Below are 26982 nucleotides of genomic sequence, written 5' to 3' on the forward strand. Positions count from 1 at the left end.
AACGCAGGCTTCGATGTGAAGGCCCTACGAGCGTTCCGAGTATTGAGACCGCTGCGTCTAGTGTCGGGTGTACCCAGTAAGTACATTAGGAGTTGCTTTCTTTTCAACACACAAGTTTAATGGGCTGTTTATTCAGGGTAAGGGTCACTCTCTGTGTAACTGCACAGAGTCACTGTTTGTTCAGGGTAAGGGTCACTCACTGTATAACTGTACAGAGTCACTGTTTCTTCAGGGTAAGGGTCACTCACTGTGTAACTGTACAGAGTCACTGTTTATTCAGGGTAAGGGTCACTCACTAACTGTACAGAGTCACTGTTTATTCAGGGTAAGGGTCACTCACTGTGTAACTGTACAGAGTCACTGTTTATTCAGGGTAAGGGTCACTCACTGTGTAACTACAGAGTCACTGTTTATTCAGGGTAAGGGTCACTCACTCTAACTGGTCAGAGTGACTGTTTATTCAGGGTAAGGGTCACTCACTCTAACTGGTCAGAGTGACTGTTTATTCAGGGTAAGGGTCACTCACTTTAACTGGTCAGAGTGACTGTTTATTCAGGGCAAGAGTCACTCACTGTGTAACCGGAATGTTGTTTGTGTCTACTTCCGTAAAGACAGTTATAATTTCTCCTGTCTCTGCCTGCAAGGGAGCCCACGTTCCCTTTCGCTAACCTTTTCCCTTTTACACACCTAGAGAAGCTTTTGTAATCTCTTTTTATGTCACTTGGTAGAGCGAGAAAATGCAGTGAGAGTAAACTATCAATTTCTTCCCTCACCTTCACATGGTCCATCTCCGACTCTTCCCTTCCTCGACTTCTCCGTCTCCATCTCTGGGGATAGGTTATTGACCAACATTCATTACAAGCCCACTGACTCCCACAGCTACCTGGACTACACTTCCTCCCACCCCGCCTCCTGTAAGGACTCTATTCCATTCTCCCAGTTTCTCCGTCTCCGCCGCATCTGCTCTGACGATGCCACCTTCCACACCAGTGCTTCTGACATGTCTTCCTTTTTCCTCAACCGAGGATTCCCCTCTACCGTGGTTGACATGGACCTCGACCGTGTCTGTTCTATCTCCCGCACTTCTGCCCTCACCCCTGCCCCTCCCTCCCGGAACCACGATAGGGTTCCCCCTGTCCTCACCTTTCACCCAACCAGCCTCCACATTCAACGGATCATCCTCCGCCATTTCCGCCACTCCAGCGTGATCCCACCACCAAACGCATCTTTCCCTCACCTCCCCTTTCAGCATTCCGAAGGGACCGCTCCCTCCGAGACACCCTAGTCCACTCCTCTATCACCCCCAGCACCCCTTCCCCTTCGCCCGGCAGCTTTCCGTGCAAGCGCAGGAGATGCAACACCTGCCCTTATACCTCCCCCCTTCCCACTGTCCAGGGCCCCAAACACCCCTTCCAGGTGAAACAGCGATTTACTTGTACTTCTTGCAATTTAGTATACTGTATTCGCTGCTCACGATGTGGTCTCCTCTACATTGGGGAGACCAAACACAGATTGGGTGACCGCTTTGCGGAACACCTCCGTTCAGTCCGTAATGGGGACCCCGAGCTTCCGGTCGCCTGTCACTTTAATTCTCCGCTCCACTCCCACTCTGACCTCACTGTCCTCGGCCTCTTGCATTGTTCCATGGAAGCTCAGCGTAAGCTCGAGGAACAGCACCTCATCTTTCGATTAGGCACTTTACAGCCTTCTGGACTCAACATAGAGTTCAACAATTTTAGATCATAACCCCGGCCCCTATCATATATTTATATTTTATCCACACTTTGTGCCTCCTGTTCTTCCCTCCCACAGGGCAGCTGTTCTTCATTCTGCCAGCGCAATCCACACTTCATCTAGAGCCATCCTTTGTTTCTTAACCTGTCCCATTACCATCTCCTCTCGCCTTGAATATCTCTTAATGTCTCTTTACCTCTCCTGCCTTCTATCCTATCCCAGACCTTCCCTTTTGTTCTTTCACCCCCTCCCCCATTTCCCAGCCCCCAAACTTGCTTTAAAATCTGTTCCATTTCCTGCTTTTTTCCAGTTCTAACGAAAGGTCTTCGACCTGAAACGTTAACTCTGTTTCCCTCTCCACGGATGCTACCCTGGCCTGCTGAGTTTTTCCGGCGTTTTCTGTTGTTGTTTCAGATTTCCAGCATCCGCAGTGTTTTGCTATCGTATCAATTTCTTGGCCCTCCTTTGCTGAAATTCTAAAATCCTCCCACTCCTCAGGCTTACTACTCTTTTTGGCAACATTATAAGCCTCTTCCTTTGATCGAAGACTGTCTTTAACTCCTCTTGTTAACTGCGGTTGGACCTTTTCCCGTGGGGTTTTTATTCCTTAAGGGAATGTATATTCATTGCGAATTGTGAATTATTTATTTGAATGTTTGCCATTGCTTATGTACTGTCATCTCTTTTAATCTATTTTACCAACCCACCGTAGCCAACTCTCCTCTCACACCTGCGCAGTTTGCTTTGTTCAGATTTAAGACCCTTGTTTTGGATTTAACTAAATCACTCTCAAACTCAACATCCAATTCTATCATATTATGATCACTTTTCTCCAGAGGCTCCTTTACTACAAGGCTATTAATGAACAATACTAGATCTAAAATAGCCTGTTGCCTGGTTGGTTCCTCGACACACTGATCTAGAAACCGATCTTGAATGGGGGAGAGCCAGTGGATGTGGTGTACCTTGACTTCCAGAAAGCCTTCGATAAGGTTCCACACAAAAGATTATCATGCAAAATTAAGGCTCATGGGATTGGGGGCAAAGTATTAACGTGGATAGAGAACTGGCTGGCGGATAGAAAACAGAGAGTTGGAATAAACGGCTCGTTTTCGGAGTGGCAGGCAGTGACCAGCGGGGTGCCGCAAGGATCTGTCCTGGGACCCCAGCTGTTCACAATATATATAAATGATCTGGATCAGGGAATTGGATGCAATATTTCCAAATTCGCTGACGACACTAAACTAGGAGGAGGGGTGGGCTCTGATGAGGATGTCAGGAGGCTACAGTGCGATTTGGACAGGTTGGGGGAATGGGCAGATACGTGGCAGATGCACTATAATGTGGATAAATGCGAGGTTATCCACTTTGGGGGTAAAAACAGGAGGGTAGATTATTATCTAAATGGCAATAGATTGGGAGATGGGGAAGTGCAGAGGGACCTGGGTGTTCTTGTGCACCAGTCACTGAAGGAGAGCATGCAGGTGCAACAGGCGATCAAGAAGGCAAATGGTATGTTGGCCTTCATATCAAGGGGGTTCGAGTATAGGAATAGGGATACCTTACTACAGCTGTACAAGGTGCTGGTGAGACCGCATCTGGAGTATTGTGTACAGTTTTGGTCGCCCCATCTGCGGAAGGATGTTCTTGCCATGGAAAGAGTGCAACGGCGATTCACCAGGCTGATACCTGGAATGGCGGGAATGACCTACGAAGAGAGATTAAATAGTTTGGGCTTGTACTCACTGGAGTTTAGAAGATTGAGAGGGGATCTCATCGAAACATATAAAATTATGGCAGGCCTGGACAGGCTGAATTCAGAGAGAATGTTTCCAATGGCCGGGGAGCACAGAACCAGGGGCCACAGTCTAAAAATAGCGGGCAAATCATTTAAAACAGAGATGAGGAAGAATTTCTTCACTCAAAGAGTGGTGAGCCTGTGGAATTCCCTGCCACAGAGGGCTGTGAAGGCTAATTCAATAAATATTTTCAAGAGAGAATTGGATATATTTCTGAAGGCTAAGGGGATTAAGGGTTACGGAGAAAAGGCAGGGACGGGGTACTGAACTGGTAAGATCAGCTATGATCTCAGACGAAGATCAGCCATGATCTCATTGAATGGCGGAGCAGGCTCGAAGGGCCGAATGGCCTACTCCTGTTCCTATCTCTATGTTTCTATGTTTCTATGAATGCATTCCATGAACTTGCCCCTGCACTATTACTGCAAGTTTGCTTTGTCCAGTCTCTATGACAATTAAAGTTCCCCATGTTTACTGCATTACCCTTGTTACATGCACCTCTAATTTCCTGATTTATACTGTGCCCAACAACTACTGTTAGGGGTCGCATAAACTATTCCCAGGAGTGTTTTCTGCCCCTTGTTGCTTCTTAGCTCCACCCAACGTGATTCTGCATCTTGTTTTTCCAAGCTGAGATCCTTTCTCTCTGCTGTCTTTATCCCACTGTTTATTATCAGAGCCACCCCTCTTTTCCATTCTGCCTGTCTCTTCTAAAAGTCAACTATCCTGGAATAATTTGTTCCCAACCCTGGTCACTCTGCAACCACGTCTCCGTAACAGCTATTAGATCAAACACAATGGCCCTGAAATTAGGATCGGGAGCTTGCCGCGCGTGCAAGCCCCCGATCTGCACTCACCCGGCGCGCTGACATCTGAAGCACGGGCCTGCTTGCATTTCCTGTCACAGGCCCGGTTCAGATGTCGGCGCGATGTGCTTACCTGATCCAGCGGTGTAGTTAGTGCGATGTGCCGGCTGGGATCAGGTGAGCACTCTGCAGCCAATCAGGGGAGGGGAAACTCATTCATGAGTTTGATAGTAAAGACTGTCAAACTCATGAAAAGTACGGGCGCCCAAAAGACTAGTTTAACTTTAATTAAAATTAAAAAAAAAAAATCCCAATAATTAAATAAACTATAAATAACTTTAAAAAACGATTTAAAACAATTAATAAAATTTTTGAATTTTTTTTTTTACGAATTCGAGTCTAAAAATAAACTTACCTTACTGTAAAGTCCTTAAAAGCAATGAAGCTGTAGAAAAAATGTAATAATTTTAAATAATAGACCACTTACCTTCAGGAATCCACTCCTTACGCCTCCTTTTTTCATTTCCAAAAAGTCCAGGCCCTTGCACACGCGCAGACCTGTCAAAACGAAGGAAGTTCAACGCGTGCGCGTTGGACCTCTTAACCCCTTAGTTCGATGGAGAGGAAATGCCGGTTTCCCGCGCATGCGCTGTGCATGCTGGAATCCGGCAATTCCTCCGGCCACACGCGTGAGTACACCGTCCGTACTCGCGCGTTGGGAACGGAATTACTGGCCCATTTATTTTTATTGGTGCTATTAATAAAACTATTTTGTTGTGAATGTTCACACATTCAGATATAGTGCATTTAGCTTTAACTTTTTTTTCTATTTTTCCTTGATGTGACCTTTTACCTTTGTTAAGCTCCCTGACCCACTCTGCTTATTTTTACCCAAATCACTATTCTGCTCCACAGCCTTGACATTTCTCTTACTGCTTTTAAATTTACCCTTTCCTGAATCCACCCCCCCCCCCCCCCCCCCCGGTTCATTAGTTTAAGGGTCACTCGCTGTGTAACTGTACAGAGACAGTGTTTATTCAGGGTAAGGGTCACTCACTGTGTAACTGTACAGAGTCACTGTTTATTCAGGGTAAGGTTCACTCACTGTTTATTCAGGGTAAGGGTCACTCACTGTGGAACTGTACAGGGTCACTGTTTATTCAGGGCAAGGGTCACTCACTGTAACTGTACAGAGTCATTGTTTATTTGGGGTAAGGGTCACTCACTGTAACTGTACAGAATCACTGTTTATTCAGGGTAAGGGTCACTCACTGTGTAACTGTACAGAGTCACTGTTTATTCAGGGTAAGGGTCACTCACTGTGTAACTGTACAGAGTCATTGTTTATTCAGGGTAGGGTCACTCACTGTGTAACTGTACAGAGTCACTGTTTATTCAGGGTAAGGGTCACTCACTGTGTAACTGTACAGAGTCACTGTTTATTCAGGGTAAGGGTCACTCACTGTAACTGTACAGAGTCACTGTTTATTCAGGGTAAGGGTCACTCACTGTGTAACTGTACAGAGTCACTGTTTATTCAGGGTAAGGGTCACTCACTGTGTAACTGTACAGAGTCACTGTTTATTCAGGGTAAGGGTCACTCACTGTAACTGTACAGAGTCACTGTTTATTCAGGGTAAGGGTCACTCACTGTGTAACTGTACAGATAGAGTCACTGTTTATTCAGGGTAAGGGTCACTCACTGTAACTGTACAGAGTCATTGTTTATTCAGGGTAAGGGTCACTCACTGTAACTGTACAGAGTCATTGTTTATTCAGGGTAGGGTCACTCACTGTGTAACTGTACAGAGTCACTGTTTATTCAGGGTAAGGGTCACTCACTGTAACTGTACAGAGTCATTGTTTATTCAGGGTAGGGTCACTCACTGTGTAACTACAGAGTCACTGTTTATTCAGGGTAAGGGTCACTCACTGTGTAACTGTACAGAGTCACTGTTTATTCAGGGTAAGGGTCACTCACTGTGTAACTGTACAGAGTCATTGTTTATTCAGGGTAAGGGTCACTCACTGTGTAACTGTACAGAGTCATTGTTTATTCAGGGTAAGGGTCACTCACTGTGTAACTGTACAGAGTCATTGTTTATTCAGGGTAGGGTCACTCACTGTAACTGTGAGGCTCACTCGCTTCTTGGCCTTTTGGCTAAGATCAAGCGTAGTCACACCCCAGTAATGGGGTGGTGATGGTCACCCCCAGCTATGAGGCTACGTAAAAGAAAAACCCCCTTAATTAAGGGGCGAAAAAAAAACTGTACAGAGTCACTGTTTATTCAGGGTAGGGTCACTCACTGTGTACATAGAATTAACCGCACAGAAACAGGCCATTCAGCCCTCCTGGTCTCTGCCAATATTTATGCTCCACATGAGCTACCTCCCACCTTCATCTCGCCCTATCAGCAGATCCTTCTTTTCGTTTCTCCCACATATGCTTATCTACCTTCCCCTTAAATGTATCTGTGCTGTTCACCACAACTACTCTGACTGGTAGCAAGTTCTACATTCTCATCACTCTCTGGGTAAAACAGTTTCTGCTGAATTCTTATTGGATTTATTAGTGACTATCTTATATTTATGACCCCGAGTTCTGGTCTCCCCCCACAAGTGGAAACATCTGCTCTACGTCTACACGATCAAACCCCTTTATAGTCTTAATGACCTCTGTTCGGTAAACCTACAGCCTTCTCTTTTCTGGAGAAAAGAGCCCCAGCCTGTTCAGTCTTTTCTGATAGTTATAACCTCTCAGCTCTGGTATCATTCTGGTTAAAAAGAAAATTGAAATTTTTCCAGTGCCTATATATCCTCTCTATAATCTGGAGACCACAACTTTTCACAGTACTCCAAGTGTGGTCTAACCAAGGTTCCTTACAAGTTTAACATAACATCTCTGCTTTTCAATTCTATCCCTCTAGAAATTAACTCCAGTGCTTTATCCTTTTTTTTATGGCCTTATTAACCCGTCACTACTTTTAGTGATTGGTGTATCTGGAGCCCTCGATCCCTTTGTTCCTCTACCCCATTTAGACTCTGATTTTCCAAGGAGTATGTGGCCTCCTTATTCTTCCTACCAAAATGCACCATCTCACAATTATCTATTGAAGTTAATTTGCCATTTACACGCCCATTCTGTAAGTTTATTGATGTCTTGTATTTTGTCGCAGTCCTCCTCAGTATTAACTATAACCCCCAATTTGGTGTCATCCGCAAATTTTGAAATTGTACTTCCAATTCCCAAGTCCTGAGTTACCTGTTAATGTAAATGGTGAACAACAGTGGTCCCAGCACTGATCCTTGTGGATCACCACTTCCGACCTTTTGCCAGTCTGAGTAGCTTCCTTTAACCTATACTCTCTGTTTTCTATTTTGTAGCCAGCTTGCTATCCATTCTGTTACTTGTCCCCTGACATCACATGCTCCGACCTTAGTCATGAGTCTGCTCTGCGGTACCTTATCGAAGGATATTTGCAAATCCAAATATATTACATCATCTACATTATCCTTATCTACTCTTTCTGTAATGTCAAAGAATTCAATAACCAGTCAAGCATTTGAAATCCATGCTGACTACTCTTTATTGGCCCAGAAATTCGGGTCGGGGGCTTCCCGCGGGTGCAAGCCCCCGACCTGCACTTACCTTGCGCGCCGGCAGTTGAGCTGTAGGGCCCCATGGAATTCCGATCCGGGGCCTGGTCCAGCTGCTGGCGCGCAGTGCTTGCGTATCCCAGGGGCGCAGTTAGTTTGATGCGTCCCCTGGGATCACGTGGGCCGCCAATCGGAGCAGGGAATGCTCCATTCATAAGTCTTGACAGGAAAACCTGTCAAGACTTATAAATACTATGGCCCCAAAATAGCAGTAAACCTTCAAATAATTTTTTTTTTTAAATCACATTTTTAAAATAAACTATAAATTACATTAAATAACTATTTTAAACAATTTAAATTTTTGAAAAAATAATTTTATATTCTAACAGGGCTAAAAATAAACTTACCTTGCTTTAAAGTATTTAAAAATAATAAACCTGTGGAAATTTTTTTTAATTTTAATTAATTGACCACTTACCTTGTAAAAAGCAGGCCTTACGCCTGCTTTTTACATTTCTAAATTCTAAGGACTTACCCTCCCGGAGAAACCTGTAAAAAAAAAACTAAGTTCAAAGCGCACGCGCAGACTCCCCCGCGCACGCGTTCAACCTCTGAACCCCTGCTTTCAGAGGAACGGAAGTGCTGGTTTCCCGCGCATGCGCAGTGCATGCAGGAAACCGGCACTTCCATCGGGCCCACGGGTGAGTACCCAGCGCGTACTCACGCGTTGGGACCCGAATTTCTGGACCAAGGTTTCTAGATGTTTTTCTATTACATCTTTGAGAAAAGATTTTTCCCACCACTGATGTTAAGCTAACTGGCCCATAGTTCCTTGAATTTGGTCTATCTCCCTTTTTAAATATAGGAATAACCTTAGCTGTCCACCAGTCCTCTGGCACTATTCCCTTTCCTAATGAATTTATATATATATGTAATAGTGCCTCTGCTATCTCTTCCCTGACTTCTTTTAATGTGTGTGGACTTTATCCTTTCTAAGATTTTTTAAATTCATTCATGGGATGTGGGCATTGCTGGCAAAACCAGCATTTATTTCCCATCCCTAATTCTCCTCAAGAAGGTGGTGGTGAGCCGCCTTCTTGAAATGCTGCAGTCCGTGTGGTGAAGGTACTCCCACAGTGCTGTTAGGGAGGAAGTTCCAGGATTTTGACCCAGCGATGATGAAGGATCGGCGATATACTTCCAAGTCAGGATGGTGAGTGACTTGGAGGAGAACTTGGAGGTGGTGGTGTTCCCATGCGCCTGCTGCCTTTGACCTTCTAGGTGGTAGAGGTCGCGTGTTTAGGAGGTGCTGTCAAAGAAGCCTTGGCGGGTTGCTGCAGTGCATCTTGTAGATGGTACACACTGCAGCCACGGTGCACCGGTGGTGGAGGGAGTGAATGTTTGAGGTGATGGATGGGGTGCCAATCAAGCGGGCTGCTTTGTCCTGGATGGTGTCGAGCTTCTTGGGTGTTGTTGGAGCTGCACTCATCCAGGCAAGTGGAGACTTGTGTCTCGTAGATGGTGGAAAGGCTTTGGGGAGTCAGGAGGTGAGACACTCGCTGCAGAATACCCAGCCTCTGACCTGCTCTTGTAGCCACAGTATTTATGTGGCTGGTCCAGCTAGGTTTCTGGTCAATGGTGATCCCCAGGATGTTGATGGTGGGGGATTCGGCGATGGTAATACCGTTGAATGTCGAGGGGCAGTGGTTAGACTCACTCTCGTTGGAGATAGTCATTGCCTGGCACTTGTGCAGCGTGAATGTTACCTGCCACTTACCAGCCCAAGCCTGAATGCTGTCCGGGTCTTGCTGCATGCGGGCATGGACTGATTTATTATCTGAGGAGTTGCGAATGGAATTGAATACTGTGCAGTCATCAGCGAACATGCCCACTTCTGACCCTATGATGGAGAGAAGGTCATTGACAAAGCAGCTGAAGATGGTTGGGTCTAGGAAACTGCCCTGAAGAATTCCTGCAGCGATGTCCTGGGGCTGAGATCATTGGCCTCCCACAACCGCAACCATCTTCTTTGTGCTAGGTATGACTCCAACCTTGACTTCAATTTTACTAGCGCTCCTTGGTGCCACACTTGGTCAAATGCTGCCTTGATGTCAAGGGCAGCCACTCTCACCTCACCTCTGGAATTCAGCTCTTTTGCCCATGTTTGGACCAAGGCTGTAATGTGGTCGGGAGCCGAGTGGTCTTGGCGGAACCCAAACTGAGCATCGATGAGCAGGTTATTGGTGAGTAAGTGCCGCTCGATAGCACTGTCGACGACACCTTCCATCACTTTGCTGATGATTTAGAGTAGGCTGATGGGACAGTAATTGGCCGGATTTGATTTTTCCTGCTTTTTCCCTGGGCAGTTTCCCACTTTGTCGGGTAGATGCCAGTGTTGTAGCTGTACTAGAACAGCTTGACTAGAGACACGGCCAGTTCTGGAGCACGTCTTCAGCCTACAGCCGGGATGTTGCCTGGCCCCGTAACCTTTGTTGTATCCAATGCGCTCGGCTGTTTCTTGATACCACGTGGAGTGAATTGGATTGGTTGAAGACTGGCCAAGTTTGATTCATTTATCAACTATCTCCCAGCTTTATCTCCAGCCTAGATTTTCCTGCTCCAGAGACTTGAGTGCAAAAATCCAGGCCAGCACTCCCGGTGCCAATACTGAGGGAGTGCTGCACTTTCGGAGGTGCCGTCTTTCAGATGAGACGTTAAACCGAGGCCCTGTCTGCTCTCTCAGGTGGATGTAAAAGATCCCGTGACATTATTTCGAAGAAGAGCAGGGGAGTTATTCCCGGTGTCCTGGCCAATATTTTTATTCCTCATCCAACATCACTAAAAAACAGATGATCCGGTCATTATCATATTGCTGTTTGTGGGAGCTTGCTGTGCGCAAATTGGCTGCTGCATTTCCTACAATGCAACAGTGACTACACTTTAAACTTACTTCATTGGCTGTAAAACGCTTTGAGACGTCCGGTGGTCGTGAACTCCCTGGTAAATACTGAGGCAAAGTAATTAATCAATTTTTCTGCCATTTTGCTGTCATTACCTGAGAGTTTAGCTTGTGCATCCCTTAGTGGCCCTATCCTATCCTGATTTTTCTATTGTTTTTTATGTGTCTGTAGAACACTTTACTACTTCTTTTAATATTTAATTTCTTAGTTCCGCTTTGCTTCCCTAATTGTTTTTTTGACTTCTTTTATAACCTCTTCATATTCCCTTTTGCCATCCTCTCCTTTATTGTCTATGCACTTAGTGCATGCCTTCTTTAGTTTCAATTTTGCCCTTATCTCTTTATCTATCCATGGTGTTCCTTTATTGGCCAGTTTGTTCTTGTTTTTTTGAGGCATATACTTCTCCTGAACTCTGTTGATCACTGTTTAAAATATTTTCCATTGCAGATCTATCGGTTTGTCTGTCAATTTTTTTCCACTTTACCTTCCCTAGATCCATTCTCATCCCCTTAAAATTAGCTGTTTCCAATCTACTACTTTGTTCTTTGTCTTATTTATGTCTTTCTCAATCACTTTTTAAAAACCTTATTATGTATGATTGCTATTGCCTAGATGTTCCCCTATGCTTACTTCTCTTATCTGCTCTGGTTCATTTCCCATTACTAGATACAGCAGTGATTCACTCTTGTTGAGCTCCTTGCATACTGGGTAAGAAAGGAGTCCTGAACACACTGTGAAAACTCTGTTCCCTTTCCCTACCTCTTGCCAGTTTATTTGGGGGTAGTTGAAATCTCCCATGATCATTATTCAAAGTTTTTTTAACTTATTTTGTAGATTTGCCTACATATTTCTTCCTCCATTTCCCTTCCACTATTAAGTGGTCTGTTGATTACCCCCATTAACATGATCGATCCCTTCGTATTCTTTGTCTCAATCTGTATGGATTCTGTTTCTATCTTAATGTTAGTTATGTCCCTTTTTTCTATTGCCATTATGTTGTCTCTAATTAGTTCAGCTGCCCCATCCCTGTTCTTCCTTCCCTATCCTTTCTAAATACATTATAACCTGCAATATTTAACTATCAGTCATGTTCTTTATGTACCACTAGCTGGAGTGCCCGGTGGTGCCGAGGGTTTTTTGAGGGCATGTTGTTGTTGGAAGAGAGAGAGAGAGAGACTGGGGGGAGAAGAGAGAGACTGGGGGGGGGGGAGAGAGAGAAAGAGAGAGAGACTGGGGGGAAGAGAGAGAAAGAGAGAGAGACTGGGGGGAAGAGAGAGAGAGAGAGAGACTGGGGGGAAGAGAGAGTGACTGGGGGGAAGAGAGAGAGAGAGTCGGGGGGAGTGAGAGAGAGGGAGACTGGGGGAGAAGAGAGAGACGGGGGGGAGAAGAGAGAGACGGGGGAAGAGAGAGATGGTGGGGGAAGAGAAAGAGAGAGACTGCTGGATTTAGTTCGGGATTAGCCTGGAGAGAGAGGGGGGAAGGAGCGCCTCAGGCCTGGCCCGATGGACCCCTGCGAAGGAAGGAAGGAAGGAAGGAAGAAGGCGAGCTCTCCCTCCCTGTCCCACCCCCTCACTCTTTCCCTCCCTCACCCACCCCCTCACTCTTTCCCTCCCTCGCCCGCTCTGTCTCCCTCCCCCGTCTGTCCCTGCTTTACTCTCTCTCCCTCCATCCCCTCGCCTCTCCCTCCCTGCCCCTCTCCTCACCCCTCCCCTCCCCTCCTCCCCCTCCCTCCCCCTCTCCTCTCCCTCCCTCCCCCTCTCCTCCCCCTCCCTCCCCCTCTCCTCTCCCTCCCTCCCCCTCTCCTCTCCCTCCCTCCCCCTCTCCTCTCCCTCCCTCCCCCTCTCCTCTCCCTCCCTCCCCCTCTCCTCTCCCTCCCTCCCCCTCTCCTCTCCTCTCCCTCCCCCCTCCCCCTCTCCTCTCCCTCCCCCCTCCCCCTCTCCCTCTCCTCTCCCTCCCCTCCCCCTCTCCTCTCCCTCCCCTCTCCTCTCCCTCCCCCTCTCCTCTCCCTCCCCTCCTCCTCTCCCTCCCCCTCTCCTCTCCCTCCCCCTCTCCTCTCCCTCCCTCCCCCTCTCCTCTCCCTCCCTCCCCCTCTCCTCTCCCTCCCTCCCCCTCTCCTCTCCCTCCCTCCCCCTCTCCTCTCCCTCCCTCCCCCTCTCCTCTCCCTCCCTCCCCCTCTCCTCTCCCTCCCCCCTCCCCCTCTCCTCTCCCTCCCCCCTCCCCCTCTCCCTCTCCTCTCCCTCCCCTCCCCCTCTCCTCTCCCTCCCCCTCTCCTCTCCCTCCCCCTCTCCTCTCCCGCTCCCTCCCCCTCTCGTCTCCCTCCCTCCCCCCTCCCCCCTCTCTCTCCCTCTCTCCCTCTCTCTCCCTCCCCGCTCTCTCCCTCCCTCTCTCCCTCCCCTCTCCCTCTCTCCCTCCCTCCCTCTCTCCCTCTCTCCCTCCCTCCCTCTCTCCCTCCCTCCCCCTCTCCCTCCCTCCCCCTCCCCTCCCCTCTCCCTCCCTCCCCCTCCCCTCCCCTCTCCCTCCCTCCCCCTCCCCTCCCCTCTCCCTCCCTCCCCCTCTCCCCTCCTCTCCCTCTCCCTCCTCTCCCTCCCTCCCTCTCCTCTCCCTCCCCCCCTCTCCTCTCCCTCCCCCCCTCTCCTCTCCCTCCCCCCCTCTCCTCTCCCTCCCCCCCTCTCCTCTCCCTCCCCCCCCTCTCCTGTCGCTCCTCCTCTCCTCTCCCTCCCCCTGTCTCTCCCTGATTTCCTCTCTGTCCCTCCCTCCCCCTCTCTGTCTTGCCTTTCCTGAGAGCCCGGCCGTGGTGAGCCGAAGCCCCCGTGTGCGGATCAGTGCCTCAGGGCCGGCCGGTGTGCGGCCCGGCCGGACTCACCTTAGCTGAGGTCGCGCTCCGGGCCGACGTTGACGTGCGTGCTGACTCCCGCCCCACCAGCCTTTACTAAGATGGCGGCGATGGCTATGCTCGGCTCAGTCCCGCGCCGCCAGCCTTTACCAAGATGGCGGCGATCGCGGGGCGGGCCCAGCGGGACGGGCGGTGCCTAGCTCGGGCGTGGCTGGCGAGGAGAGGCCGAGGCTTGGAGGCCTGCAGGTGGGGTAACCCTCCAAGGTTGCGGCGCCCAGCGGAGGCAGCGAGTCAAGAGGAAAAAAAAGGGTGAAAGGTAGGAAAAATAATCAGCTTAGAAAAAATATTTACAAATTAATTTACTTTTTTTAAAAACAATTTCCCTTCCACACACACAGAAAGTGGGAAAAATAAATACACAGAAAGTGGGAAAAATAAATCAATAGTTAGAAATCAAGATGGCGGCCACTCACCTCAGCTCAGAAGGATTAGGCCCGCCCACACACACAATGAACCCCCCCCCCGTGATGCACCGATTGGTCAACCATCACATCACTCAACGCTAATGAGCGGAATTTTGCCATTTTTTGAACCTTTTTTGTATACTGTCGGAACAATTTTTGTCTGACCAAAAAGTAAATACGCCTATTCGACTCCCCTAATGATAAGCTTTCTTTTGATATAACATGCGTGTAGGTACGCTCTATAACTTTTGAGTGTATAGCGGACAGACAGACAGACAGAATATAGATAGATAGATGTTTCAGTTACCCCGACTACCTCTAGCTCCTCGCTGCGAATTATTGCTTCCTGTTTCTGCGTTTTGTTTTGGATGCTGTGTACGTTGCTGTTCAGCCAATTTAATTCCTTTTTATTAACCGTTCCACTCACTTTATTTTTAACAGTCATTTTATACTTGCGTTCTATAACTGTATTTGTTCCCTGACAGTTTATGTTACCCTTGTTCCTTACCTTGGTCTGACCTTTACTCTCATCTCCTATTTCTTTTATCGTCGGACTTATGTTATTTTCACCAGATCACTTCCCCCGTCTTGCTAGTTTAAAGTCCTATCCACAGCCCTATTGATCTTTTCCGCTAGGACATTGGTCCCATTCAGGTTTAGGTGGAGCCCATCTCAGCGGTACATCTCCTTCCTGTCCCAGTACTGGTGCCACTGTCCCATGAAATGGAGCCCCTCCTTCCGACACTAGTCTTTCAGCCACGCATTTACCTTCCTGATCTGCCTAACCCTATGCCAGTTAGCACATGGCTCGGGTAGTAATTCCGAGATTTCCGCCCGCCAGATCCTGTTCTTTAATTTGGTTCCTAACTTCTGATATTCCCTTAGCAGGACCTCCTCCCTTTTCTTCCCTATGTCATTGGTCCCAACATGGACCACGACAACTGGATCTTCCCCCTCCCTTTCCAAGTTCCTCTCCAGTTGCTCCGAGATATACATTACCTTTGCACCAGGTAGGCAACACACCCTTCTAGACAGTCGGTCGCGACTGCCAAGGACGCTATCTATCCCCCTAATTATCAAATCCACTATGACTACTATTCTGCCCTTGCAGCGCGTTCCTATGCAGAGCTAGACAGATAGTTAACAACTTGATATCTTCCCATAAAAATCACAAGGCTTGACTTTTCTTGTAAACTTTACTGAAAGATTCTTATTGTGAAACTGAAATACAATACAGAAGTGGAAGCACACATTAGTATACAAGCACATAACTGATCTGCATACACAAATTTAGGTAGGCCTGAGCAACACAGTACATTTGGCATGTAACTTAGCAAAACACGTGAAAACACAGCTTACTGTGAATATACATTTAGCAAACTGAAAGGCATTCTCTTACATTCACTTTAAATTAGCCCTGCACACAGTGCATCAAAATACAGCTACAAGTTAACCAGCTAGACACAGAGAGCGAGCACTTCACGGCTAGCTGTGCAGGTTTGCTTACAGAGAAAGGTTACAAACTAAACATTTTCTGCAAAATATAGTGTACACTAATCATCTATAACATTCTCAAGAACTCACAGACAAATAGTGTCCAAGGCCGAAGCGTAACAAGAAAATAACTGCAAGACCATGTGTCGAGCTGCAGGTCTTGTGATATATAGCAGTTTACTTTACTGCACCTTACTGTGCTTTACTGCACTTGCTAGGTACCAAATATCCACTAGGCGGCGGCACACAATGGGAATCGACCCAAGTTAATTCAACCTCTGAATTAACTTGAAAACCAACATAACTTCCTAAAGGAAGGCAGCACACTCCCGGCTTGGTATAATTCCATTGTACCACTACAGATACAAAATAAAACCTAAAGAAAACGTCCTTTGGCTGCAAACATACTTGGAATCCTTTCTCTAGGTTTCTTCAGAAAGGAGGACTACGATCTCTGAGACTGGCCTCAGAAACACTTTGGCAGTGCACTCCTTGACAATCTTCACCTCTTGTCCCTGCTCGGCAGAGTTTTGACAACCAGTCCCACTGGCCATCCATTTCTGTGTGCTTGGCTGTCTTTCAGCAAGACAACATCTCCCACTTTGACATTTGGCTTGTCTTCTGTCCATTTCCTACGGCTCTGTAGGGTGGACAAATACTCTCCTCTCCATCTCTTTCAAAAAGTGTCTGCAAGACACTGGACTTGCTTCCACTGCTTCCTGTGCAGCTCAGCCATATCAAAGTTTCCAGAGGAGGCTGAAATAGCACTCATCTTTTGAGTCAGGAGCATCGCTGGGGTGAGGACTGCAGGCATGTCTGGGTTGGTGGACACCGGCACCAGGGGTCTTGCATTCATGATCGCCATGACTTCAGCCATGAGAGTGCTCAAGACATCGTGTGTGAGATGAATGGGTCCCGTCCGAAGCAGCATAGCATCCAGAATATGCCTGGCAACACCGATGAGCCTCTCCCATGAACCACCCATGTGGGATGAATGCGGGGGTTAAACACCCACGTGCATTCTTTCTTTTGGAGGTAGCTTCTTACCGCTGCATCATCCGTGTGGATGTCCAACTCCTTACAGGCACCCACGAAGTTAGTCCCTCTGTCGGAGCGGAGAAGTTTGGCTGGAACACGGATTGAGAAAAACCTCCTCAGGGCATTGATGGTTAGGAAAGCTTTGTCATCCATGGATAGTGCTGGCTTGTCATCATCCTTGGACCTTTCAAACACTGAGCATCCTAGGCTGTCTGTGCTCACAGTGAGGCCTGCCTCTTCCTCACAGGCAGAGGAGGTTGACCTATGATGCTGCGTCATGCCATCGTAGTCTTCCTTTACCTGGATCCTGTTTGGGCATGGGCTGAGAAAGGATGTGCGACCGTTGTGCAACACGTTTGCTTTATAGACGTTGACATCCGCTGGTTTGTGGACTGTTCCCAGGCAAACTCCACCCACGAGGACCCATCCCAGGTCAAGCCGCTGTGCATAAGGAGCATTGTGGGGCCCGTTGATTTGCTCACGCACCTTGTGCACCCTTAAGATGTCTCTTCCCAAGAGCAGGAGGATTGGAGCGTCCGGGTCCACAGCTGGAATCTTGTTGGCAACTGGCCGTAGGTGGGGCTGATGGCGTGCGACCTCTGGGGAGGGAACTTCCGTCCTATCATCTGGCATCATGTCACACTCAATTAAGGTGGGGAGGGGAAGCTGTAGTTTCCCATCCATGGACTTGATCATGAAGTTGCCAACTCTCCTACCCGTAGTCTCTGTTGGCCCTGAACAGGTTTTTAGCGTGTACGGAGCTGCGCTGGCCTTGACTTCAAAGAGATTGAAGAATTCTGTTTTCGCTAGAGACTTGTTACTTTGCTCATCAAGCACTGCATACATCTTGATTGCCTTCTCCTTTCTCCCTGCAGGATACGCTTTAACCAAGCAGATTTTGGAGCATGAGCGTGGGCTGCTTGCATTTCCACAAACCACTGTACACTTGGAGGTGACTGAAGAAGATGCGCTTTCGCTTTGCTCCCCGCTATCCTCTTTGTCAACCGCAGCACTCTCGGTGGTCGAAGGAGGAGGACCTGGATGCAGGGCTGCGATGTGTTTTTCACTTTTGCACTCGAAGCACTTGATTGTCGCCTTGCAGTCTTTTGCCATGTGCACAGTCGACCCACAACACCTGAAGCAGATGCGATTCTCTTTCAGGTATGATTTGCGCTCATCAATAGGCTTGTCTCTAAAGCTTCGACACTTTTTGAGTGGGTGGGGCTTCTTGTGTATTGGACACTGATGATCTGGGTCATCCACTTTATTCCCAGCAGAACTGGATTGGTTGACTGAGGGTTCGGCTGGAACATCTGTTTTGTGCACGCTCACAGAGGCTTTGTTGCTGTACTTTGTGGGTTTCTCTGTTCTCGAAGGAGCGTAACTGCTGGAGGTGGAGAAAGTGAAACTTGGATCATTCCTCACCTTTGCCTGTTGTTGGACGAACCTGGAGAAGAGAGAGAAGGGAGGAAATGCCACTCCGTAGTCCTCCTTGTACTTGGATCCCTTAGCTATCCATTTCTCTTGAAGGTTGTAGGGGAGCTTTTCCACTATTGGGTTTACCTCATGAGCTGTATCCAAATACGAGAGGCCTGTCAGGTAACCTTCTCCCTTAGCACACTCCAGTTCGAGGAGAATGTCACCCAGTTCTCGAAGCTCGACATTATCTTTGTTGGTTAGCTTCGGAAAGTCCTCAATCTTCTTAAGCAGTGTGTGTTCAATGACTTCTGGTGTCCCATAACAGTCTTCGAGACGTTGCCAAACCAGGTTGAGGCCTGCTGTGGGATTGCGGACGTGCACTGAGCGAATTCTCTTTGCCTGTTCTGACGACTCAGCTCCGAGCCACTTTGTCATCAAATCTAGTTCTTCTCTGGCTGACAGATTCAAGTCCTTGGTGGTACTCAGGAAGGACGCTTTCCATGACCAATAATTTTCAGGACGGTTGTCAAATTCTAGAAGACCTGAACTTAACAATTCTCGGCGGATGAGGTACCTAGCGAGGTCTTGTGCACCTTGTGGCTTGGGTAAGGACTGCTTGGCTGGATTGGCCGAGTGCTGTGAAAGTCTCTGCAGGTAAGTCTTACTTGCTTCTGTCAAAGTCTCGACTCCCGAGTAAGACTCTTAAACACAAAGTATCGTCAAAGACAGGCTTTATTTGCTTGCAAGGGAAGGGTTGTGTAGTCAAAGGCTACATCAGACCTCTTCAAAGTAATACAGAATTTGTAACATATTTATACAGTACAGAAACAAAACAGGCTTTCTATGCCACATGACATAGTATTGAATCATAACTGATTACAAAGGCACAGACCTTGCAAATTACTGAAACAATGTATTCCGGGCTGCGTTAGAATAACGAACAGAAATACCTTGGGATAAGATTAACTAATCCTTTATTATGGGATCCCTCTGTACCTTCTGTTCTCTCACTGTATCAACTGGGCCTGTGGGCCGATGTTTACCTTATCATGTCCTTGGCTATTTGTTTGGTGAATGAGGCTCTTTGTAAGCTTATTACAGATAAGGAGTACGTATGTAGCATTCCCAAATTGTCTTATTCCCTAGAGACTGGTTAGTGAATCATGCTGTCGGCCATTTAAGTTTTTATTCTATGCCCAGGAAGCCATTTTGTGTCTAAGTGAGAAACTGTACTTCCACATTCTTCCCTTTTGTCCTTACTAGGACAACAAAACTGAAATTAACCTCTTCCTATCGGTCCTCATACCAAATTTAGATTTTAGCCGAGGATACCGACTTCTTTGCCGTTTTGAACCATCCCCGGGATTTACCTGTATTGATGGTTGACCTTGTCTAAGATCGTCTTTCTTCTCTGTCTATTCTTAGTGTTTGGGCGTGTGTTCTTGTAGGGTTTAATTATGTTTGATTTGATTTCAGGTTTATGTCTTTGTATAGTTCTGCAGCTTATGTTAGCCTGCAGCTTATATTAGCCTGCAGTTCTCATTTGAGTGGAAAAATATGTTTTACAGAAAGAGGAGAGCATGTGGAATATATATGTATATATTTTGTCTAAGTTTTCTAATCCTTATAATTGTATTTTATTCAATCGTCTCAGTTCCTCATCCAGGGAACCATTCTTTTCCTCTACTGACTTTACTTCTCTCTGTATCATCATATTCATTGCAGGCAAGACTGCCTTGCCCAACCTATTGCAACAACACTTAATCATTGTGACAAACAGAGCAATGCATACAATCAGGGCTATCACTATTACTAGTCCATGCAATAATATTTGTCCTACTGATCCCAGCCATCCTCCCAATATCCAGTCAGCCCAGCCTTGGTTCTTTGGGTTTTCATACTGACTTACTGCGTCTAGCATATTCGTAAGACATGTACAAAAAAGTATTCACGTGTAATTCTCGTTTCTTTCGGGATCTTTCCCCATCTCCTTGGCATATTAGACTCAGTAGTCCGATTAGTATACAAAATATAAGTAACGTCTTCATTGTTAGAGTCTTTCAAAATTCAATTGTCTCTATTCGGTGCCTTCTTGCAGTGGGCTGCGTGAATCCAGGAAGATCTTTCCTTGACTTTTACAGCTGTGTTTGTAGTCAGGAGCACTTGATATGGTCCTTCGAAGCGTGGTTGTAGACCGTTCTTTCTTTTAAAAACCTTCATGTAGACGTCATCTCCTGGCTCCAAGTCGTGGCACTTTCCCTCTGCTGGACTCGTTTGAGCTTCCTTTACCTGTTGGTGAAAGCTGGAAATACATTTAGTTAATGCAATGCAATAATTTAGCATAGCCTCGTCCATTTTATGAATGTCCATTTGTTTCACCGTAAATGGTGCTGAGAATGGCAGTCTTAGGGGTCGTCCCATAACAATCTCATGTGGAGACAGTCCATTGGTCCGGTTAGTTGCTGCTCGCATTATCATCAATGCTAAGGGTAATAGTTCGACCCATTTAAGTCCAGTTTCATTGCAAAGTTTAGAAAGTTTATTCTTCAGCACTCCATTATGTCTTTCCACCAGTCCTGCGGATTGTGGATGATAACTGCAGTGAAAATGCTGGTTAATCTGCAAAGCTTTACATAGTTCTTTTATAATTGCTCCAGTGAAGTGCGATCCTCTGTCGCTTGAAAGCTGCATAGGTATTCCAAACCTTGGTATGATTTCTTTTAACAAGCACTTTGCTACTGTTACAGCATCATTCTTTTTACATGGGAAAGCTTCGACCCATCTTGAAAACATATCTATAATTACTAACACATACTTAAATCCTAAACATGGAGGTAATTCAATAAAATCCATTTGCAAATTTACAAAAGGGCCTGATGGATTCGGGTGGGAAGCAGGCTGTACCTTCTCTGTTTTACCTGGATTCATTTCCTGGCATGTGGTGCACCTTTCACTGATTTGTTTTGCAATTGCCGAAATACCTGGTGCATACCATGTTTGATTAATATAGTCTGCCATCCCCCCTTTGCCCGCATGCGTGAACACATGAACACATCGGGCAATCCATGGAAGTAAAGACTTTGGAGCCACCATGCGGCCGTCATGGTGAACCCATACCCCTTCAGGCGTTTTAAAGCAAGAATCCCTTGCCCAAGCTAACACTTCGTCCGGGTTAGCCTGTGACTGAAAGGCTAAAACATCATTAATAGAAGGTGGGTCATTATCTGATTTTTGTTGACGCAAAACAAAGGCTGAGACCTGTGGCCCTGCGTCCGACAGAGCGGCTGATTTAGCAGCTCTATCTGATCGCTCGTTACCCAAGGATATCTGATCCTGACTGCCTGTATGAGCCTAACATTTAATAACTGAAATCTTAGTGGGGCACACTCGAGCCTTTAAAAGATTATTGATTTGTTCAGCATTCTCAATAGTTGATCCTGAGGAAGTTAGAAACCCCCTTAATTTCCAGATCTGTCCATAATCGTGAGCAACTCCAAAAGCATACCTGGAGTCGGTATAAATCTTAACAGTTTGATCAGTAGCCAATATACAAGCTCTGGTAAGAGTGAAGAGTTCTGCTTGTTGCGCTGAAAGTGACTGAGGTAGTGAGAGCCCTTCCACAACTGAATGATCATCAGAAACGGCATACCCAGCCCTAGGTGATCCCTTGTCATCCCTAAGGGCCGATCCATCTACGTAGAATACCAAGTCACTATTAGGAACAGGAGTTTCAGATAGACCTGTTCGGGGCTTGGTAGCTAATTGGGTAACCGTGTCACAGCAGTGTGGGATTTCATCCTCTTCTGTCGGTAGCAGCGTGGCTGGATTCAAAACTGAACATCTTTGAATTAGGAGATAAGAGTTGGGTAACAGTTCAACCTCATATTTGCTGCTACGGGCTGATGTTAGATGCTGAGTGGTGTATTTTGATAACAGTACTTCCACTGAATGTGGTACAAACAAAACGGTTCGGTGATTAAGCGTGATGCCTTGAGCCTGTTGTACAGCGTAATAGGCAGCAGCTAGAATTGGCAGGCATCCAGGCAGGCCGCATGCAACGGGATCCAATTGAGTAACTGTCTTTTATAGTCGTGTCTTTTCCCGTGCCTTCATAAAAGGCAGTGCAATGCAGATTCATGTGCCAGCTGTCTAATTTCAAATCTTCTGGTACTCTGAGACTGTTCTTGAGGCACGGTGTAGTGCTCCTACAATTATCATTCGTTTATGGCTTATTTCTTGTTCATTTGCCCACTGGTAGACAATGGGAGGGGAGCATTCTTGTAAAAGTCACATAGTACATCTATCGGTCGGAACGTGTATCTGCAGTCCCTTTTCTGAACAAATTATTGTTGCCTGCATTTTGCACAAATCTCTCCCTAAAAGGTTCATGGGGGCATCGTCTGATAACAAAAAAACATGTTGGCCAGAAAAATTATCTGCTCGTGTTTGTAACGGTTGTGACCATGTCAGAGTCTGTGAGACACCAGAAAGTCCTATGCAGGTAACATCCTTGTCAGTGCATGGAATTCCTGTAGCGTATTGTTTTGTCAATAGTGAGGTTGTGGCTCCTGTGTCGACGAGAAAAGGGACTTTCTTGCCTTGCATATTTATGGATAGATATGGCTTATCTCTAGAATTTAGCGATACTAGTGGTAATTGGAGAGTGTGGGTATTGTTCGGGGTCGTTTCTCCGTGTCATGCTGAATAATTTTGCCCTGGGTATCCGAATTGTCCTTCCGTATTTTGACCTCCCCAAGGATCCCCTGTTGTAAAGCCTGCTTGTGGACGAGTGTGAACCTGGGCTTGGGTATTTGTATTTACTGGGGCACCTCCCCAGCCTTGATTTTGCTGTTTGGGAAACGGGCAATTGGACTTCCAGTGTCCGATCTGACCACAGTTAAAACACAGAGAGTTTGTGCCTCTTCCGTTCCACTGGCCTCTGCCAGTCCCTCCTCTACTATTTCCTCTAAATCCGCCTCTGTTATACCCTCTACCTCGTCCCCTGTTTTGACCCTGGTAGTAAATAGTAGTCTGGGCGGTCGGGGCTGGAGAAGCTGCTTGCTCCATTAACAAGGAAACTTTACTCTTTTGATCTTTATTCCTTTCCTGTATTCCTTTCAAGATTTGTGTCAATTCACGAATGGTTTTATGTCTCCAGTCAAGGCAAACTAAAGTCAACGGTTCCTTAAGTTCTGTTCTGAGGCTGTTTACAAGGGCGTTAATTAAAGGGATTTGGTAATTTTCTTTTGTCATACCCGAATGCTGTCCCATAACTGCTTGCATTCTTTCTATATAATCCTCAACATCTTCATCCCTTTTCTGAGTTGTCTCAATTATCTTATCTAGTGTTGATTATATTCTCCTGACTTACAGCACTGGGGTCGGGTGATTCACCACCCGCTGCGCCTTGTTGTTGCACTTCGTATTCAGGAGGCGGGGCTGGTCTTCTGAACCATCCCTGATCCTCGTCATCACTGGAATGAGTCATGGGCATGGGAGGATATTCACAGGGAGGAGCGGTAGGCTTCGGGTTTTGTCTTAAAGGCATTAGCGTAACCTTTTCTTGTTTAATCAATTTATTCATTAGATCTCTTTTCTTATTTTTGTTCTCAATTTTACTAGCTAATATGCTGCGTTCCTTACGTTTTTCTGCTTCCCTTTTCCAATCTGAGAAGGCAGACCAATTTACTGACTTTGCACCCCTTCTCCTTGGGTCTCTGCCTGCTAGGCAGTTTTCTAGACACGTGATTCTATCTAGATTAAATGTACCATCCACGGGGAAAGGGTGCCTGTCTTTCTTGGTCCATCTAGCCCACTTAGGTAAATCATTTATGGATATCTGACCATAGTAGGTAAAGACATAAGAAGCGGGAGTTCCTTTTTTTTCTGGGATCTTGCTCTGTGCAGCTCCCATCTTAGTTTGTTTGGTGTTTTTTTTTTTTTAAACTAGGCTCTCTTCTTCTAGATCGCAAGTTTCACCCCTTACCCCCTTACGACTATTGCTGACTGTCCAAAGGACCACAAGTGATGAAAAATAACAAGTAATAACAACAGTCAAAGAAATGACAAGTAATGCAGCTGCCCAAACAGGCAAACAGACCAAATATTCAGACATTTATCTTATACTCTAAACTAAACAAATAGTCAATTCTCAGTTTGCGTTGTACGCCACTACAAGCTGAGTCCTTAACATTTAACTTATACTTTATGTGAGAGTCTTCTGTCTTAATGTTGTCAATAATCAACGAACAAAACGGAAAACAATGGTTGTGATAATTCTTAACCTCTATGTTCATATAGAATCCTTATGCTTTAATGCGAGGGGCTTGAACCCTCGTAGAAGGTATCTCAACGGAGAATAATCCTGGACCTGATAATACAGATCTTAAAAAAATTACAGTGACAATTCTCAAACGATACTTTCTGCCGCGGGACTCAGTCCCGGCTCAAGGGACCCACCCTTGATACTGCAGTTTTAACTTGGTACCTTATCTGTCTGGGACTCAGCCCTGTCGAATTTCTGTCTGGGACTCAGCCCTGTCGACTTTCTGTCTGGGACTCAGCCCTGTCGACTTTCCTCTTGCCTTCTTTGCCCGATACTTTTTTTTTTAAAGACTTGAGTTGTCAGTATTCTCCTCCTTTCAGTGGTCAACAATAAAAGAAGCAAAAGTTACAGGATTCAACTCAAGTCTGAAACACGAGTCTTATCTTGATCGCAGTACTCCCGCCGGAAGAAACAGACCACACCAATTCAATATCTAATGAGAAATCCTTTTATGTGATAAAACATCACTGTGGCCATTCAGGATCTGTCATTAGAGATTCACGATGCCCTTGTCCGTGACTTACCGAAAGGCAGCAAGCGATCTCGGTGGAACCTCCAAGTAATACTGTCGAAGTCTCGACTCCCGAGTAAGACTTTTAAACACAAAGTATCGTCAAAGACAGGCTTTATTTGCTTGCAAGGGAAGGGTTGTGTAGTCAAAGGCTACATCAGACCTCTTCAAAGTAATACAGAATTTGTAACATATTTATACAGTACAGAAACAAAACAGGCTTTCTATGCCACATGACATAGTATTGAATCATACCTGATTACAAAGGCACAGACCTTGCAAATTACTGAAACAATGTATTCCGGGCTGCGTTAGAATAACGAACAGAAATACCTTGGGATAAGATTAACTAATCCTTTATTATGGGATCCCTCTGTACCTTCTGTTCTCTCACTGTATCAACTGGGCCTGTGGGCCGATGTTTACCTTATCATGTCCTTGGCTATTTGTTTGGTGAATGAGGCTCTTTGTAAGCTTATTACAGATAAGGAGTACGTATGTAGCATTCCCAAATTGTCTTATTCCCTAGAGACTGGTTAGTGAATCATGCTGTCGGCCATTTAAGTTTTTGTTCTATGCCCAGGAAGCTATTTTGTGTCTAAGTGAGAAACTGTACTTCCACATTCTTCCCTTTTAAGCTCAGTGTCTCCGAAAACAGGCTGTTTGTTACTGTGGTGAGTAGCTGGCTCTGCGTCGAGATACCTGGATGCTTTGTGTGAGTCTGCTGGCTTGTGTTTCGATGATGCTTCCTTGAAGAACAATTTGGAGTGTTGGACATACTCACTTGTACGTTGCACTGGACTGAGGGGCTGTTCTAGAACATATGGTTCATGGCTGTGCTCCCCGCCTTCGTTCTCCTCACCTTCTTCATAAGCTGCAGCAGCTCTCTGGCTTTGGAGAATGTGGAGACTGGCGTCGAGGTCAGCTCTCTGCTTCATCACACTAGCTTCTTTTTCAGCGAAGGACAATTGAGCCTGGGCAGCTTTTGCCTTGGCACGTGCTTTGGCGGCTGCAGAAGCTGTTGATGACGACGGTCTGCTGGACCGCCGAGATGATCTCGAGGATGCTTTAGAGGACTGTGACTTGGCATCATTTGCTCGAAGAGGCTCATGCTTCTCGGTTGGCTGGTCAATGTCCTCTATGGTATATTGTCTTCCTGAGCGTAGACTCATGGTAGCTGAGTGGTATCTTCTTGTGCTTGAGCCCGCTGTGCTGTTGTCTTTTCACTATTCTGCCCTTGCAGCGCGTTCCTATGCGGAGCTAGACAGGTAGCTAACAACTTGATATCTTCCCATAAAAATCACAAGGCTTGACTTTTCTTGTAAACTTTACTGAAAGATTCTTATTGTGAAACTGAAATACAATACAGAAATGGAAGCACACATTAGTACACAAGCACATACCTAAATTTGTGTATGCATATCAGTTAAGCCTGAGCAACACAGTACATTTGGTACACGTGAAAACACAGCTTACTGTGAACATACATTTAGCAAACTGAAAGGCATTCTCTTACATTCACTTTAAATTAGCCCTGTACATAGTGCATCAAAATACAGCTACAAGTTAACCAGCTAGACACAGAGAGCGAGCACTTCACGGCTAGCTGTGCAGGTTTGCTTACAGAGAAAGGTTACAAACTAAACATTTTCTGCAAAATATAGTGTACACTAATCATCTATAACATTCTCAAGAACTCACAGACAAATAGTGTCCAAGGCCGAAGCGTAACAAGAAAATAACTGCAAGACCATGTGTCGAGCTGCAGGTCTTGTGATATATAGCAGTTTACTTTACTGCGCTTTACTGCACCTTACTGCGCTTTACTGCACTTGCTAGGTACCAAATATCCACTGGGTGGCGGCACACAATGGGAATCGACCCAAGTTAATTCAACTACTTGAAAAGCAACATAACTTCCTAAAGGAAGGCAGCACAACTACAACTTTTCTATTCTACTCCTTCCCCCCTTGGACTGCCTTCTGCTCCACAGTGCCATGGT

This window comes from Somniosus microcephalus, chromosome 18 (assembly GCF_052327205.1).
Source record: "Somniosus microcephalus isolate GS21.2 chromosome 18, FLI_Smic_1.0, whole genome shotgun sequence".
Lineage (NCBI taxonomy): Eukaryota > Metazoa > Chordata > Chondrichthyes > Squaliformes > Somniosidae > Somniosus > Somniosus microcephalus.